The 19693-nt window shown below is 43.4% G+C and overlaps 1 long non-coding RNA gene across 1 annotated transcript; it reads left to right on the top strand.

The window, feature by feature from the left end:
• The first annotated feature begins 15559 nt into the window (after positions 1–15559).
• On the top strand, positions 15560–17314 carry LOC113761864. The gene is made up of 2 exons (XR_003467163.1): positions 15560–15793; positions 17097–17314. It is a non-coding gene; the product is annotated as an uncharacterized LOC113761864 (long non-coding RNA).
• The last annotated feature ends 2379 nt before the right edge of the window (positions 17315–19693 follow it).

The raw sequence follows: 19693 nt of genomic DNA, 5'->3' as shown, positions 1-19693 counted from the left end.
ATATTGATGCGGCAGCCAAAGACGCAATTCGAGTTGAGCTGCTGCGGGCCGGGCTGGCTGAGAGCGACCGAGTTGAGAGGGGGAAAGCGAGCGGGCTATCCTGCAAAGAAAGCGATGGCGGGACTGGTGTCCCCGCAGTAGCTCCGACGGTCAAGTCAATGAGAGCTTGAGAGTGAAGTAACAGTTTAGAGTACTATTGATGGCGTCCCTTGTGTTGTCTTGTGGCGCTGTATTTATAGGCTTGAGGGAGAGAGTTTCCTTATAGGATTTCGAGTTCTAGTCAAGGGGGAGTCTTGCTAGGATTTCACCCGTGGATCCCGAAAGGTTCGGGAGGCGCGGCCCATTAAGCCCACACGGCTTGTGGGGCGGTGAAAACGGCCGAACTAATGCTCTCTATGTCCGAGCTGCTCTGCCCGAGCTGCCATATCACAGCATCCGAGCTGACACGTGGCATCCGCAGATTGGCCCCACTACACTAGCTCCCCCTTTGAGTCTAGGGTCATCGAAAAGTCGTATGAATCTGGACCAAATTTCGAGACAGGTCGGTTCCTTGTGGGGGCCACAATCCCCTGACAGTGGCTTTTCCTTGGTAGCTGCCATGTCTGTTGATGCAACCATCCCCTCAAGCGTCACATCTCTCATAATGGCGGTTGCCAGCTCAATCGTCACGCAACACAGTGATTTTTCGGTAATAAATTCAAATTTCAAGTCGGAACGTTTTGTCTTCCCGCCCTGGTGGCCTATAAATAGGCCCTACCAGACGTCACTTTCACACTTCCTTTCTCATTTCCTCCCTTCTCCAATTTCTAGCAGCTCGCGCATTTCTCCTTCCAGGTTTGTCCGATCACTTAGTGAGTTCAACCAAGAATCAGTTCGTGCCCTCCTCTAAGCACCCCTCAGCTTTCCTTCCCTGTTCGCCAGTAAGTCCTCTCTCTTTTATGTTTTCTTCTTCTACACATTCTGATATAACTAGTTCGGCCCCTAGGTGTAGAGTAGCCCGGCCTATTCCCACAGAAATCATCTCTTCCTCTCCCTCTTCTTCTAGTTCCTCGCCTCCGAGTGCATCCGAGTCGGAGTATATTTCTTTCCCCACTCCTTCTCCTGTCCGAGCTATGGCTTACTCCGACCAGCCTTCTCAGCCCACGGCTGGAACTCCTGATGGAGCAATTCCGCTCGAGACAGCTCCACTCCGAGCCAGGGAGGGACCCTCCAGGGGTCCCGACATTGATTTCGTAGAGGTTGACCTCATCCCCCCTATCCTAGATCAGGGAGATGTGGATAAACTGGTGGAGAAATATGGCATTTTCCATCAGTTTGAAGCCCAGGCTGCCTAACCTGGGGAGGTTGCCTGCCGACCTCCCCCGAGTTTGTGGCAATCTACAAGGACCAGCTCATAGCAGGTCTCCGTCTTCCTATTCCCCACTTTCTTTTTCAAATATGACCTTCTGGGGAATCCGAGTGACCCAGCTCGCCCCTAACGTTATTCGATCAATCCTTGGCTTCTTCATGATGTGTAGAGTCTTGGAGATCCCCTACTCTTTAGAACTGTTTAGGTCATTTTTTCATATGAAAGTCATCGGGCAAGTTCACGGTTGGTTCTATTTCGCTCGTAGGAGCGGGACAGAGCTCCCAACTCGCGAGCTGTTCTCCGGTGCCCCCTCTTCCACCAAGGGCTGGAAAGCCCAATTTTTTTATATGAAAAACATAGGTTTTCCTCCCCTAACCTGAAGAACTGGAGAGAGGAAATTCGGGTATCCGACCCTCTTCCTCCACCCTTTCCTGCTGTCGAACTAGACCGACTGGTCAGTTCGGACATACGTTTGAACGTGAAGGAGTTTAATAATGCCCAACTATGGTCTGCGGGGCTGATCCGGACAGACGTGGTAGACCCCGCACCTGACCTCAGGGCGCTTTCCCCGGAAGAGCTGGCCGCCCGTAAACTGTTTTCCCTTCCTATTCATTGCACAACCCCCCCCCCTTTTTTTTATCTGACCTCTTCTTCTCTTTGCAGTAAAAAGATTCTCCCAACTGTTGAATATTGGAGGAACTGGCAGCTCGAGCATGCCTGCCACCGTGCCACCCAGCACCCCAAGCGGTTTGGTTCCTGTAGCTCCTCCTCCTCCAGTTCCAGCCTCCCATGCCCCTGCTCAGTCATCTCCTACTGAGAGGGCCAGCAAGAAGAAAAGGAAGAAATCAACAGCCAAGAGGGTCCGAACCGAGGTAACTTCCTCTGATGTCCCGGTGGAGCCTGCTACGTCCACTGCTGTCCAGCCCAGGCACTATGGGGTGAACTCTGTGGAGCAGCAAACCTCCTCGGATTTGCCGCCTGCCATGTGGCGGCGAAGGAATGTTATCCCCTTGAAGTCGTCTTCCGAGCCGAGCCCCCATCCTCACCCCGCACACTTTTGCTCGAAGTGGGGACTGTCGGTGAATGATCGGGCTCAATTTTCGGAGGCAGCTCGGGAGCTTCTGAGAGGCGCGATCCTCCCCCGCGATCACCAATTTATCCAAATAGCGTCAAGCCCCGAGCTACTCGAGCACTACTATCTTAGCGCGGCCCAGGTGAATCTTCAAAGTTGGCTAAGACATTCCCTCTAATCTGCTTGTCTAATTTTTGTGCTTTGAATGCAGCTTAACGTGGTCGGTGCCGAGCTGACGCAGAGGTATAAATACATGGGAGTGAACTTGTCCCAAGTAGGGGCTGCCAAGGACAAGCTGACCAACCAGCTCGAGGCTGCCAATACTGAGATAGAGTCGCTTAAGAAGCTGCTCACGGATGCCCAATCCGCTCACGAGCTGGAGCAAAAGAGGACAACTGAGCTGACGTCGCAGCTGCTGGTCAAGCAGAAGAAAACCGTCGAGCAGCTCAGCCAGATTGAGGCTGCCCGCGATGAAGACCGCCAACTGGGCATCAGAGACTTTAAAAAGTCAGAGGACTTTCTGAAGGATCTGGCCATCCTAAACGGGCTAGTTCTACAGGTCGGATACGCCCAGGCTATGCGCGACGTGTAATCCATGAACTTGTCTGGGTTCGACCTGGGGAGGTGGCCCGACTATAACCCTTGGGCGATCGACCAGATAGCTAGGCTTGTAGAGGGCTACACTCACGAACGTAACCTGGACGAACTGGTAGCTGACCCTACTCTGCCTGTGACTTCCCCCGAACCCAAGCAGGAACACTAATGGGAGAACTAGATAGCGCTTCGTGTAGGCATAGTTAGAGTAGAGTAGGATTCCAGACTGGCCAGTTTGATTTTTGTATGGCCCCTCTTTTGTATCTTTTCCTGAAATGAATGAAATTCCCTTTGTTCAACACTTAGCAAAAATTTAGTTTCCCTTCATAATATCTGAGTACATAGGCGTGTAGAACGCGCCGCCAGAAATCGCTTTTAACATGTGTGAAAAACAGATCATCCAGCCGTCCGAGCTGGTTTTCTAACTCTTCTAGATCTACGCGAATCAATCCCAGGCCACGCACCCAAGTATTAGCGAAAAAGCCTTAAATGGGAGTTGTGCCATGTGCGTGGGACTTCTTCCCCGTTGAGGCGAGCTAACTTGCAGTAGCCAGTCCAGTTCGCCTCCTTTACCATATAGGGACCTTCCCAATTTGGATCTAGTTTGGACATGCCCACAGCTCGACTTACCAAATTTTTTCGTAACACCAGATCCCCTGATTAGAATGAGAGGTGTTTTACCCTAGGGTTGTAGTACCGCGTGACATGCCCCTTATACTTTGCCATCATTATGGCCGCTTCCTCCCGCTGCTGTTCGAATAGGTACAGGTTAAGCCGCATCTTCTCCTCATTGTCCTGGGTTACGAAATATTGCACCCTGCCGAGGGTATCCCAATTTCTGCTGGGATGACGGCCTCCGCTCCATAGGTTAGGACAAACGGGATCTCCTGGGTAGCAGTTCAGGGTGTAGTCCGGTAAGCCCATAGTATGATTAGCAGCTCGTCTATCCACCCAGTTCGATCAGACTCGATCCGAGCCTTCAAGACGTACAGGATGGTCCTATTGACATTCTCGACCTGGTTGTTAGCTTGTGGGTGCCCTACGGAAGTGAAGTTTGCTGAATTCCGAGCTCGGAGCACTAATCTTGGAAGGACCTGTCGGCGAACTGTCTACCATTGTCTGAGATCAGGGCCCGTGGGATGCCGAACTGACACACTACGTTTCTCCAAAATAACATTTGAATCGACCTGCTGCTGATGGCGCAGAGGGGCTCAGCTTCCACCCACTTGGTGAAGTAGTCTATTGCCACAACTAGATGCTCATATCCTCCCGAAACCCGGGAAAAAGGACCGAGCAGGTCAACTCCCCACTGGAAGAATGGCCATAGGCTTTGAAGAGGGATCATTTCTTGAGTCGGGGCATGATGGACCGGCGCGTGCAGTTGGCATGACCTGCACCTTGCTACTAGTTCGGTCGAGTCTCGGAAGATGATCGGCCAATAATATCTGGATAACATGCCCTTCTTGGCTAGAACCCGTGGGCCGACATGATTACCACATATCCCCTCATGCAGTTCAGCAGAATGTAGCTCCCTTCCTCGGGCGTCACGCATCTCAGCCATGGACGCAAATACGACTTCCTATAAAGCACTCCATCTGCGAGCACATACCTCTGTGATTTGAGAAGGATCTTGCGAGCCTCCATCCTGTTCGGGAAAAGTTCTCCACTGGTTAGGTATTGTACAATGGGATCCATTCAGGAGCTCATCAATTGTATTACTGCCGTGTCTAGCTGCTCATATGCTCGACTTTTGACGACCTCTACCAATACCTCTTGATTTAGCGTGTCAAAAGAAGTGGAGGCTAGCTTAGACAAGACATCCGCCCTTTTATTGCGGCTCCTCGGGACTCGCTCGAGAGTGAACTGCTTAAACCGGCTTCTCAGCTCATGTACTTTAGCCACGTACTTCTTCAATGGTTCTTCCTTGACCTCGTAGTTCCTCAAGACCTGGTTTACTATTAACTGAGAATCGTTGTGGACCTTTATTGACTCAGCTCCCGATTTTCGATCCATCTCCATTCCTGCAATCAGGGTCTCATATTCGGACTCGTTATTGGAGGCTCTGAAGTCGAATATCAAGGCATAAGCTAGCTCTTTCCTGGTAGGGCTGATCAGGAGGAGTCCGGCCCCACACCCTTCTTTACTTGAGGAGCCGTCAACGTATAACGTCAAGGTTGGAATAGCAAGTCCAGCGATCTCCTCTGTTTCATCGATTTTAGCCCGTTTAGGGCTAGTTTGGCCTCCGCTGACTGGATGCCGCATTCTCTGGCTGATTAGGCCTCAGCTTGCATAAGAGTTTCTCCGATCTGTATGGCCTCGGCTCGCTTAGGAGCCTCTTCGGCCTGTGTGACCACAGCTCGCACAGGAGCATCTCCGGCCAGTATGGCCTTGGCTCGCTTAGGAGCCTCTCCAGCCTGTATGGCCTCTGCTCGCTTAGGAACCTCTCTGGCCTGCATGACCTCGACTCGCACAGAAGCCTCTCCGGCCTGTATGGCCTCGGCTCACAAAGGAGCTTCTCCGACCTGTCGGGCCTCAGCCGGCCTGGTGCCAACCTCTCCGGCACGTTCGACCTCTGGCTGCCCAAAGGAAACACCATCCGTTATGAAGTCCCCCAATGCTAGGATTTTGATGGCCGTCCGGGACTGATAACCAAGGTCATATTCGGACAGCTCGACAGCCCATTTGACCATCCTCCCTGACACGTCCGGTCTGGATAAGATCGGTTTCAAGGGCTGGTCAATCACTACCATAATAGGATGAATCTGGAAGTACGACCTGACCTTTCAAACCGCGTGAACTAATGCCAGGACATAGCGTTCAACTGGCGAATATCTGACCTCCGTCCCCTGTAACGCACGACTGACATAGTACACCGGCCTCTAGATCTTGTTTTCATCTCTTATTAGTACCGCGTTAATGGCCTCTTCCCCCACCGCTAGGTAGATGAACAGAGTTTCGCCTCGTTCGGGGGAAGTCAGAGTAGGCAGCGTGGCAAGGTGACTTTTTAGCTCACTGAACGCTTTCTGGCACTTTGAGATCCACTCAAACTGGGGACCTTTCTTTAGGGCCTTGAAAAAAGGCAATCCCCGGGCTGCCGATTTGGACAGAAATCTACTCAAGGCGGCCATTCTGACAGCTAAACGCTGCACCTCCTTAATGTTTCTGGGAGGAGCCATATCCATGATAGCTCTTATCTTATCCGGGTTAGCCCATACCTCATTTTTGGATATCATATACCCTAAGAACTTGTTCGACCTGACCCCGAAAGTGCATTTCTTGGGGTTCAGTCGCATACGTGAGTTTCGAAGCACGTTGAAGACCTCTCTGAGGTCCGTGATGAACTGCTCTTCAGTTCGACTTTTCACCAACATGTCGTCCACGTAGACCTCTATATTTCGGCCTATCTGTCATTTGAACAGTTTGTTCACCAATCTTTGGTACGTCGCGCACACGTTTTTCAGTCCAAACGACATGGTGACATAACAGTATGTACCATACTCCGTGATGAACGAGGTCTTCTCCTGATCTTCCTCGTCCATAACTATTTGGTGATATTCCTTGAAAGCATCCAAGAAACAGAAAATTTCATACTCGGTGGTCGAGTTCACAAGCAGGTCGATTCGGGGAAGAGGATAGCAGTCCTTCGGACAAGCTTTGTTTAGGTCGGTGAAGTCCACGCACATTCTCCAAGTCATGTCGTCCTTTTTGACCCGCACCAGTTGGCCAGCTAGGTCGGATAGAAGACCTCCTTCACAATTTTGGCTTCTAGCAGCTTGTATACCTCATCCTTGACGACCTCGTTCCACTCAAGCGCAAAATTCTGCTTCTTTTGCTTCACAGGTCGGACGTTTGGGTCTACGTGTAGTTTGTGAACTGTCAGTTCAGGCGGAATCCCAGGCATGTCCTCGGCGCTCCAGGTGAAGATCTCCGCATATTCTTCGAGAAAAGTTTCGAGTGCCCTCCGCGTCTGCTCACCCAGGCCTGAGCCGGCTTTGACCGCATGATCGGGTCTCTCCTTGTTGACTGGTAGTTCAAGTAGCCCTTCGTCCGTCTCCAAGCACTCCTGCTTCTTCATTGGCTCCCAGGGCTCCAAACAGGTCGTCTGAGCCACCAGTTTTTTATTGCCCTTGAGAGTCGCGATATAGCATGCCCGAGCTATCTCTGGATCCCCTAGTATCTCAGCTACCCCTGCAGGTGTAGGAAACTTCATGCTAAGGTGTAGTGTTGAGTAGACAACTCGGAACTCGTTCAAGGTCGGCCGCTCCAAGATCATGTTGTATGAAGACGGTTCCTTCACCACTGCGAAGTTCACGGGAACAGTTCGGCACTTTGGCGGTGCCCCTACCGTGACCATGAGAGTTATCATCCTCTCAGGTCTTACCGGTGACCCGGCGAAACTGATCTGGGGAGTTCGGACTGGGATGAGCTACTTATCTTCCAATTGCAGTTTCTTGAAGGTCTTGTAGTATAATACGTCAATAGCGCTCCTGTTGTCTACATACACCTTCTTGATTTTGTAGTTGCAGGTTATAACTTCTATTAGAATGACTTTGTAGTTATTGGAGGCGAGTGGTACTGCATCCTCAGGTCCGTAGATGATTTTCTCGTACATCTTCAACCGTTTGCTCGAACTCTCTCCATCAGGAGGGGGCGATTACTCCGCATGCCGTATAACTATCTCCTCCAACTGGTCCCCCCGCAATGGTGTTGATCACCCCAGCCAAGTTCTGCTCCTCTGGCTGGGGAGTTCGGTTATGGGGACCCTGAGGTCGATCGCGCTGATAGCTTGTGCGTTCACGCTGATAGCTTGTGCGTTCGCGCTTATACCCTCCTGGCTTCTGGTCAGCTCGTCCACCTCGTATGAACTGACTCAGGTACCCTCGCTTGATCAATTCTTCGATGTCTTTCTTGATGTGACGGCAATTTTTAGTATCATGTCCTACGTCACGATGATAGGCGCAATACAGGTTTCGATCTCGTCTGTTCCTGTCACCGATCAACTGCGGGAGAGACCGATAAAGGCCCTCCTGCTCCATCACCATGAGAACCTGGGCCCTGGGCGCTGTGAGGAAAGTCCAGGCTCTCTCTCTCTCGAAGGGCTTATTTGCGCCCGACCAGGGGCTACTTCTAGGTCGGCGGTCGAAGGGGTTCATCCGCGCCTGGCTAGGTCACACATCCCCCGAATTGGCACTCTTCCTGTGCCTATCATCCCTTAGTCTTTACTGTGCACCTTTTAGGTGACTGGCTTCCTCCGCATTAGTCTTCTCATGGGCTCGGTCAAGCATCTCCTGAACCGACTGGGGAAGTCTCTCAACAAACTCAGTGTATAGCTTTTCTTGCGCAACCCATTGATAAAGGCGGCCATGACGACCTTATCGTCCCGATCTCGGATCTAGAGGGACTTGTTGTTGAATCGCACCATTTATTCACGCAGTGACTCCTCGGGGTTCTGATAGATCGTCATCAGGTGAGCCGCGCCCTTGGAGAAGGCTCGCAACGAGATGAACTGTACTGAGAATAGTCTCGCGAGCTGAGTGAAGGACCGGATTGACTTAGGGGGCAACCCCTGAAACCATTGACGTGCCTTTTCCTCTAGGAATATCGGAAAGGTCTTGCATCTGACCGCATCCGCGGCCGTTTGCAGGCGCATTTGCGTCATAAATGTGAACAGGTGATCCTCCGGATCCATGGTCGCATCGTAGGATTTCATACTCGGTATTTTAAATTTCGCGGGCAGCGAGTAGTCCTCAATGTCGAGCACAAAGGGGGAGGCGATATATTTTGTCCGTATCCGGATCCAACAGAAGATCCAGCTCGTCCCGCACTTGGTGTTCATCAATGTTTTAAAAATCGGACCGTTAATTGAACCAGTGAAGTGAAAGGGTCGAGATTCAACCGGTCGGACCGATTCAACCCCGGTTCAATGAATTTTTTAAAAAATAATTTATATAAATATATATATACACAAAATAAAACATGTAATGGACTAATTTAATACTTTATATGATGAAAAGTTTACTATTTTTTAATAACTTGGATTTTTAAAAATAAATTTTTTAAATTATAAGTTAAAATAATAAATTTCATCTCAATTTCAATTATATCTAAATCCAATCAAAAAATATCACAATATTTTAAAATTATACAAAATTCACGTCTATGAGAATTTAGACATTGTGAACTTAAATTTTAATTTATGTTTTGGGATTTAGAAATTATAATTTAAAAAAAAAAAGTTTGGAGTTCGAAAGAAATCAAGAGAATCGAAAATAGAAATGTAAACTTGATAAGAAACAAAAAATGAGATAAAAGTGAGTAGTTCTGGTATTAAATAATTTGGGTTAAAGAAAAATAATTCTTTTTTAACTTTTTTCAATTTAATGGATAAAAATAAAATTGAAAGATGTAAGAAAATATCAATAAATTAAAAATAAAGAGGTTTGACTAAAAAGAAAGTGATAAAAGAAAAGAGGATAGAGAGAGAGAGAGTTGAAAATTAAAAAGAAAGAGCAATGAGAGGATGAGATTTTGTAAGAAAAATAGAAAAAAGAAATATGAATGTTTGTTTTATATAAATAAGTTATCAAAAAAACCTAATAAGATGTGATGGTGCAACGGTTGATACATTGGTTTTCTATAAAGGTCTTGAGTTCGAATATTGATAATTGCATTTTGCAAAACTTAAAAAAAAAAAGGGGGAAAGTTGAAAACCGAAAAACCGTCGCTTCAATCCGGTTCGGCAGTTTCACGGTTCAACCGAATTTTGACCGATTTTCTAGCAAAGTCAACAATTGTATAGAACTGGACCGGTGCCATGGCCGGTTCGCAGTTCAACCAGTCGAACTGGCCGGTCCGGTCCAATTTTTAAAACATTGGTGTTCATCCCTCTTTGGGGAGATCTCCCTCCGCGAGAACCCCCGGAAGGGTTCCGGATGTTCAATTCGGGAGTTCCTGTGGCAGGGCTCTTAGATTTCGATCTGTTTCCGCGTGAACTCCTTCCTTGCCCGCTTCGGTCGGGGAGTGGGGCTTCCCGTTCGAGACTCCGAAGGCCCATCGCCTCCCTTCCTCCGTGTCTTGGGCTCCTGATCCTGTTAGCCTCTGGCTTGTCTTTTGAGGTAGTTCATAATCGCCTCGAAAGTAGGTAGATTCGCCGCCACCGTTTGCACCAGCTGTTCGGGCGGGATCCGCGAGAGCCCGTCCCCATCGTGCCCCTGGACCGGATCTTCACTAGGGTGCTTAGGATTGCTTCGCTCGTTCCCCTTAGATCCGTCAACTTTCCTGTGAGATTGCGTCATCGGCATGTTTTCGCAAGAGAAGAATTTCGTTTCCCACACACGGCGCCAATTGATGCGACAGCCAAAGACGCAATCCGAGCTGAGCTGCTGTGGGCAGGGCTGGCTGAGAGCGACCGAACTGAGAGGGGAAAATCGACCGGGCTATCCTACAAAGAAAGCGACGACGGGGCTGGTGTCCCCGGAGTAGCTCCGACGGTCAAGTCAATGAGAGCTTGAGAATGAAGTAACAGTTTAGAGTACTGTTGATGGCGTACCTTGTGTCGTCTTGTGGCGCTGTATTTATAGGCTTGACGGAGAGAGTTTCCTTATAGGATTTCGAGTCCTAATCAAAGGGGAGTCTTGCTAGGGTTTCACCCGTGGATCCCGAAAGGCTTGGGAGGCACGGCCCATTAAACCCACACGGCTTGCCGGGCAGTGGAAACGGTCGAACTGATGCTCTCTATGTCCGAGCTGCCATATCACAGCATCCGAACTGACACGTGGAATTCGCAGATTGGCCCCACTACAAATATCATTCATAAAAAAATTTTGGATTACATAGCATTCTTAATCCAACTAGTTCAACAAATAAGCAAATCAAACTTAAACTAAATTTTAAACTTGTTAAAAAAATCAAACAAGTTTGAATATTAGATTGTTCAACTTAATTAGACTCATTTACATCCCCAACTGCTGTCAATAATTTTTTCCTTTTTCGGCTTATTTTGAACTACCCCACTGTCCACCTTGGCCTGTGGGCCGTAAGGCCTGTACCATCAACTATGGATAATTCACAACAGATGGCTCCAATGTGGGCCGAAACAAAAAATTTGGTATGTCAATCGAAGTTGGTCCCGGGCTTATTGATGTTGGGGCCACTGCTGCCGTGTTGTTCTTCTGATATAAGGAAAGAGGATGACTCGATCATTTTCAATTTTGTTTAATGTTCGTATCATCATTTTTTTAACATAACACTCTAAGAGCCAAAGGCGTTACTGTTCATTTACTTTTTCGTCGTCGTCGTCACGTGTTATAAGCATTTCTTCAGTGCTTTTTTATTTCCGCGCAATGCGCGGGTTGTCGGCTTAGGGTTATCTACACAAATCTCATTTTCTCTCCAGGCTTTCCTTTCCAAAACCTCCCTACCGCCGCTTCTTCTCTTCTGCCTTTCCTCTCCTGGCTTTTCAACTTAGGGTTTCCTCTCTGCTTCCTATTCTCTCCGCAGCCGCCTCTGCTTCCTATTCCTCTCTTTACGAAACAAAAAACTTGATCATTTGCTTCTCCTTGGCCACCACTTCAAAACTTTTGATGTTTTCGCTTTCTTTTCTTCTTTTATGCCTCTCAACTCCCGAGTCCAAGATTTCAATTAATCCCTAGCAATCGGCGTGATTCTTCTGGTTAGTTACATTATTTCCAGATCTCAAGATTGTTCAATTATTCCTAGGCTTTTGACGTATTCATCTTCTCTTCTCTTTATTATATTTGGATAGGTCATTCTGACTTCTGTTTTTTGCCCATTTTTGTATATTTACAGTATTTTTATATATTTGCATGTGTTTTCTGACTGAAGCTTTTTATGATTTTTTTGTGTAGTCTTTCTTTTTCATCCTATAGACTATTCTTTACCGGATTACTGAGTCGATCAAGCCAACCATATTTCATTTAGGACCTATTAGCTGGTTTATCGTGCCTCCTATAATTTATTTTCCTATTTTAATGAATATTCTATACCATATTAGAAACAAAAAAGTAAAAGAAATTTATGACGACCAAGGCTGTGTATGCCAAAAATTTATTATTGTGTATCAATGCCTTGTCAGTATGCTTTGATAGATACAAATGGACATATTTATGCATTTTTATCAGTATTCCCGCTCTAATTGCTGCATCTTCTAGATTGCACTATCCTACCATTCGTTTACTATGATGCAATTTACATGTTTTAAATTTGCAGGTTGGACTTTTTGTATATGACATTTTCTGGATCTTTTTTACCCCAAAAATGGTTAGTGTTGCTAAATCTTTTGATGCTTCTATCAAGATAAGTGTGTCATCTTGTGTTCTGTATATCTTTTAAAAATTCTTGTTCTTGGATTCTGTCTATCATAGTTTGCAACCAAGTGTAACAATAAATACTTTCTACAGTTTTTGTTCCCAACGGCTGACTCTGCACGTCCATTTTCAATGCTGGGTCTTAGGGATACAGTATTTCCTGGTTTAGCTTATATTCTAATTGTTCTAATAGTTGTTGTTAGTTTGCCACCCTCATTTTGGCTTCTGTGTTGGGAGTCCATGGCTGAGTTTTTGAATTTGATGTTTGACTGTTTTTCATCCTCGACTGCTTATAAGTAGCACATGTATCTGGCGATGAGAGTCGTCATTTTGAATCCAACCCTCTCTAGAGCATTGCATTTTTTACAATCTAAAATAATTGGAAAGCTTTTTGTTTTCATCTCTAAGCTTCTTATTTGGTTTATTGGTGATCCCTTGTGATGTGTGCATGATTCTAAATTGTATGAAGAAATACTCGGAAGTGTGCTAAGTAAAATCTGCATCTGTAATTTATATATCTCAGGGCTTTTGGCATTGCACTTTGATGTTTCTCAGGGGAAGCAGAACCAATATTTCAAAAGTGCTTTTGTAGGATACTCTGTTGGTTTGATCCTTGACAATAAGTGTCATGAACTGGTTTCAAGCTGTACAGGTAGGTGTTTTATGCATGTCCTTATCTTTCAAAGTAGATAGATACATTTGAGAAGTGTAAATTTGTTCCAGTGAGGAGGGTCCATACTTCTCATTTCGTTGATCCTTTTAATGGTTGTTTATTTAGTCTGTGCTCTTGTATATTGTACTGGTTGTCATCAGATTTTTGGGTGTGTACGTCGCTTGGAATGGGGAAGTGAAACCAGTAAGTCTTTTGTGATCATGAATTTATTTTATAACTGTTTTTAAATGCTGAACTTCTTTCTTTCCTGGTGTATTATAGTGAAATGACTTTATGCATGTCTTTGGCAGATACTTTTAAATGGCCGGCTAGCTGCCTGGCTTATAGCTACTTGATTCTAAGCTTTGCAACTAAGACAATGAAAATAAAACTAGAGGTAGCAACCAGCAATACAGAATACATAAAGGTATTATAGTTTAATTTTTTGGCTTATGAATTTTTTCATATGCTCTTCTCTGAAGGTTTGAGTTTTGCTTGCATATTTCTTATGTATGATTGAACGACATTCTGTAGATGGAAAGGGTTACCAATAGAATGTTTTATTTTTTGACTGAATTTTTTTATGAATTCTTCTCTGACGGCGCGAGTTTTGCTTGGCATGTGCATGAGTAAACCACATTCTATAGATGGACTGGGTTACCGATTGAACCTTTTAATTATAACAACTTTAAACAAGAAGAAAATTATAGTCAGAAGTTTTGAGTTTTATAATATGTCATGCCACATTTTAGTTCAATCATAGTACTGGTTCTGAGTGCCTTAATCTTGTACATAAGTTTAATTTTATTGCTTACATGATAAGCTGTAATTCAAGTGAAGTCTGGAACATCCCAACAGTATGCAAATTTTAGTTCGATCATCGAGCACTTGTTCTGACTTCTGAATACCTTCAGCTTTAATTTTGCACTTTTATTCTATAACTAAAAGTAGTTTTTTTTTTGCACTTTAAACCTTCTGCTTTGGTTGCTTTTATTCTGTGATTAGTGCGTTTTGGTAAGCTTGACAAATTGATCCTCCTGCCTTATCTTGATATTGGCCATTTTACATCTTTTCCAACATTTAGTTGATGATGGTGCCTCTATAATTGAGTCACCGGTTTCCTTTCTCTTCCCTTTTTTTTATACGAGTAGTCATTTTGTTTCTGAGCTGATATTGTGATATACTATCTCGTCTTTTGGTTGACTGATTTGTAATAGATATGATGGGAGTTGTTTTACATGCTTTACCAGTGAGAAAGGCGCTTTTTAGATGGTGTTCCTATTATTGCTAGGATTATGCTGTTGATCAAAGGTGATCCCCCCGTGTTGCTTTTGTTGGCTCCTGCAATTTTTTGAGATTGCTGACACCTTCTTGTTTACGTTTGTTGCTATGGTAAGAAGCCTGTTCTGCTGACATTGTTCCGTGATTTTTGAGACTAAAGTGGGATGAACCAAAGTAGATGCTACGGGGTTTGTTGAGTCCAAGCCAATTATTATTGGTACTAGATTCAGATTGAAGCATTGATAAATGTGAGATCTGTTTCTATGTATATTCATGGTTTCTTAGTTAATTTGTGTTAGGCTGTTGTATTACTGGTCACTGTGCTATCTTTTTTTCTTGGCACTTTTCCCTTCTGGACTTTAAATCACGGATTGTTTGCTAAGTCATAGCAAGCTAGAATGTTATATTGATTTTTTGAAAGGTGGCATTTTTTATTAGGCATTTCTGATGGATGGTTAACCTCCTTTTCTTCAACTGATATACTTGAATTTTTTTTGAATCGTCCAGAAATTTCTTGTTTTTGGTAGAAGATGGCGCCAACATTTTCTTGCTTAATATTGCATTAAATAGTGCGATCCAGGTTTGAATTTGAGTATACCAAATTGTGAATTCAGTGGTTGGTTGATAAGCATTAATTCATTGATCTCCAAGGAAAAAAAATCCAAGGATATGGATAGAATTGAAACTCTTATTCAGACAATGCTTAAGAGTGCGCAGTCTAAAAATATAGACATTGCCTGGGATTGCTTTGAGGTCCGTGAGATTACCTGCTATATTTTTTTCCTTTCTTTATTTACTAATCAATTTAATAATGCCAATTTCATCAAATAAGCAATTTGAGAAAAAAGGTTCAATTAGCCACCCTAGCAATCAAAAGAATTATTTTCTCTAGGAAAAAATAATAGTGACCTTAAAATTAGCAAAGCAGCAGAGGCCGCACGTGCTAAAGGCCTTCCAAAGAAACATCCGGTAAAGCGCAATGGGTACTCTCCAACTCCTAACTGCTTCATAGTTTTGTACGACTCCAAAACCTCTTCATTATAAGACCAAAATAGAAGGAAATTAAAAAAATAAAAGCCCAAAGGGCTGGTTGTCAAATACATGCAAAGTAAATATGGTCCTAAATATATAGCCATTTTGTTCATATGTAATTTTCAGCTATTAATCTTGAGCTTTAAATGAATAAGCAATTTTCTCATTTAGCATTCCCGGCTATTAATCATAAAGTGGGCATACAAGTTTTTATCTCTACCGCGCGAAGCGCGGTTTACCTTTCCTAGTATTAAAGCTAAGGGAACAAAGGAAAGCACAGGAAGTTCAACAACGACGAAGGCTTTTGATTTGATCGGAGGTGAAGAACACGAAACGGTATAGTGCCAGAATTATATATGGCGATCCCCGCTGCATCAGGTGGACTTTTCAAGGTCCTGAAGCCGAGCTTTCGCGTTCAGTCCACTGATATCCAGGCCGCTGCCTCGTGGGGCATCGCCGCCGGAGTTACAGCCATATGGCTCATCCAGGTTGTAAACATCCCCTGTTCCCATTTTCTCAAATGTCACATCTCTGATTTCTCTTTTCCATTTTAGCTGATTTGTGGTTCGTCTGGTGATTCTGATTGGATCTGCTTGTCTTTTTGTGTTTGATAATTTGCAACATCAGTTTGATTTGGAATTTGGAGTTTTAATTTTTATTTTATTTTATTGGATATCTAGGAAACTATGAATATGATATGTCGATATGTGCCAATTTGGGGATATAAGTTAGTTATTGCCGTGGTAATTTGGCATTTGAAGTGCCGAAATGTTGCGTTTGTTATTCATCTGATATTTGTCCTTTTTTCCGTCAGAAATTAAAAATACAGCGGTTGAAAGTGGATTTTTAAGAATTCGACTTTCATTGTCCACTGATTCTCTTCTTCCTTTACTTCTTCTTATCCCCGTTAGAAACTGCATGCGAAAGAAACAGAACAGATCCAACACAGCGGCAAAAATAGAAATTGAACGATCAGCTCCCAAACTCAAGACTTAAATATTCTAGGAACATGATGGCGTGTCAGGTCACATGCTCAAAAGACACTGGTCATCGTGTCTATACCGCTACAATGACTAAGCAGTTTTCATAGTTAGGGCAGAACTCAATCTATTTGGCAGTCATCGCTTCCACAATTGAGCAGGCAAAATAGCCAGAAAATTAGAAGTGAAATCGATTGCAAAAGGGCACGTACAGGAAGCTGAGAAAGGAAGAGGGAGAAGATTGTGGTTTAGTTAACAAGGAGGAGGGAGGGAGAAGATTGAGGTTTATTGAAGGAAGAGGTGCCAAGATGATTTTTGGTGAAGGGAGAAAAAATAATCGTTCTGGTCTTGGCTAACTGAAGTCAACTTAATATATATTTTTAATTTTCAGCAAAGAAGGCAGTATTTTGGTGAATGACCCCAGAAATGTTTGGGTTTTATCTTCAGGTTTGACTTTTTTCATAGTCCTTTGAGCAGTTCTATGAAATTCTGGAGAGTTGAATGGTTTGTTTTTGTCCTCAATTTGTTTGTTTGACAAGAATATGCGTTTGAATATTGCTTTTGCAGTTTATTGTTTTAGCAATATTTAGTTTGGATAGATTTTCACATTCATGCTGAGGGAGGACTGTTTCGTATAAATTTTCTTGTATTAGAGACGTATGAGAGCTGTGCTTGAGTGTTGCCTATTTGCTTGAAACTTGGCTACAGATTATTGGATAGCACTTTTCACTCTTGCCTTTTCATGTTACCCGTTTATGCCTGTTAATGCTGCTAAACTGGAATCTTATATTAACTTGTTAAACATGTGCAGCCATTTGATTGGTTGAAGAAGACTTTGTTCAAGAAACCGGAGCCAGAGGGAAATGCCTAGTAGGATTAACTCTTTGACATATGAGAAAACTGTGAACATTGTTGAGTAATTTGAGTTGAATAATGCATTTCAGCATTTATTTTCCATGTTAGAACGACTATGAAGTCTTGTTGGTTTTGGTTTTGGTATAATTAAATGGCAGACATGGTTGAATGCTCTTTCGCTCCGTGTTCTTTTTTTTTGCATTTTTCCTATGATCCTTATTGTTGCTTCCTCCTTTTATTAGCTAACAATGATAGTAGAGGATGCAGAAATTAGATCTGTAGTTATTATTCATCTCACCCTCTCTATGTGACTGGATGTCCTTATCAAGCACTGCACATTCTTTGAGTGACCTTGGAATTGTTTCATTAGGAAGAAAATTGTTCTTGTGTTCAATACAGATCTGAGCTTATCTTCTTCTTGACCCTTCTTTTCCCTGGTAAGCATGAAAATCCGTTCTGAAATATGAAACAAAAAATTTTTGATAAAAACTTGAAGACATTGAACAATTGAAATACATTTAGTTCCTATCACCTATTTCCTTGAAGGACCTAAATGATTCCTTATTTGTGTTGATGGCTGATTTTGTTACTATTGAGAGGGATCCACTTAAATCTGATTCTTTGCATGATCAAATATCTTCTACACGAGTTCATGAGATTCTACCAGGATGTATACATTCTGGGATCGGTTCAAGCAAGATATATTGGTTTGCTAATTCCATTGCACTCCCAACTGTTTCCTTTCACTTCATCCTTTAGTTTCTGCATGTCAAAATGTATTGAACCTTTCTTAGGCTAGAAATTGTCAACGATCATATGTAGGTGAACATGCCTGTCAGCAACTGAGAGAATGATGATGCAGTATGGTTTCTGAAAATATCACATTCAGAGAATTTTCAAAACTGCAATGAATGCATGGGAAGTCAGCTTCTCTCTCTAATTGTTTTTCCTCATCCCTCTTAAACAGATTATCTTTCTGCGGAAAATATACTGTTATGTAGCCCCGCCTCTGAAACTTGGTAGCTGCTTTGGCTAGTCTTGATTGTTTACTGATGGTTCTGTTGGGAGAAAAAAATAAAGAGAAGAGGGAAATGTCACACCGAACCAATATGTCATCTTAGGTTTGTAGGATTACCTTCCCTTTACGCGGCCAAATTGCTGACTGAGGTTTTACTTTAGCTACAACTACAAATCTGTTTTAGCATCCTTCATTCCAATCATTGTGTTGAACTTATGGATTAGTTGGCAAAAACTCCTAGATGTTTTACATGTCATCCTTAACAAAGAAGAATGTTGTTGTTTTCCCTATAAGTCATTGACTTGGGGCCGTGAAGTTTCATTCTAGAATCAGGAGATCCAAAGTCTGCATCAAAATATCAGGTCTTCAAAATCTCTGCGGCGTTTCCAGACCTAGCCTGTCTTCCTTGGAAGATCTAACCAAATCCTGGAGATGTTCGTCTTCCGTTTGATGCTTAAGGCGGGGTGAATTGGAAAATCCTCAAAAAAGTTGCAAAATCACCCTCGTTTGGATTGTCTTCCTTGGAAGATCTTGCCAAATCCACGGGATGTTTGTCTTCCATTTGATTCTTGAGGCGTGGTGAATCAAAGCCGTTTGTCTTCCATTTGATTCTTGAGGCGTGGTGAATCAAAGAGTTTCAAAATCTCCTTTTGATTCACCCGTTTGGATTGGAGTTATTGTAGAAAATTATATTTGATTCTGCCGTTTGGGTTAGAGTTCCTGTAGAAAATTATATTATAGTGATGCGATGTATGTAAAGTAAAATAATAATTCAAAAAGACACGAAAAGAGAATATTCCAAACATTTTTCTGAAAAAACTCGCGGTCCAAATGGAGTTAGTTGACAAAATATTGCTCGCTCTTTTTTACGTTTTACCCTAAAAAATTGGAGGAAAAAGGAAAAACAGAAAATTGAGTAGGAGGAGTGATTATAAATAGGAAGTTTTAGATTCAACACCTCCATTTCAAAATAAAATATAAAAACAAGAATAAAAATAAAAATAAAAGAAATTTTTTTTTTGAAGGAATTAAGGCATGCTTCATTGTTTTTCCCGATAAATGCACGAACAGCAGCATGGCTATTAATAGTACTAATGGAAAAGTTGAAAGCACTTTTGTCGAATTACACAAACCGACCTTTGTTCATCATTTCAAGACTACCATTTTTGGAAAGCTTTGCCATTTCCGCACTCCTTTGGCGTGCGTGTATCATTAGTATTTTGCCACTTGCCAGTCGGAGATCGCTGACACCAGATCAAACATAAAACCGTTAGGGGCCACAAAGCCCAATGGTCTATGTCCGTAATTGCTCTTTGCGACCGCAGGGCCCAAATAATCTGCATTTACTTGTGCGGTGTTGTAAATACTAACCAACCGATTTTCAAGATCTGATCTTTTAAAAAAATTATTTTATTATATTCCCAACTACTTTTTCTATCTTGATTTTAAATATTTTGGACCTTAAAAAAAAAATTATAAGTAACTATTTTATTCTATTTTTTTTTAAATGATAAGACATGCATTTTCTAGTTCTT

This window comes from Coffea eugenioides, chromosome 2 (assembly GCF_003713205.1).
Source record: "Coffea eugenioides isolate CCC68of chromosome 2, Ceug_1.0, whole genome shotgun sequence".
Taxonomy (NCBI): domain Eukaryota; kingdom Viridiplantae; phylum Streptophyta; class Magnoliopsida; order Gentianales; family Rubiaceae; genus Coffea; species Coffea eugenioides.
This window is presented reverse-complemented; position numbering and strand designations above follow the sequence as displayed.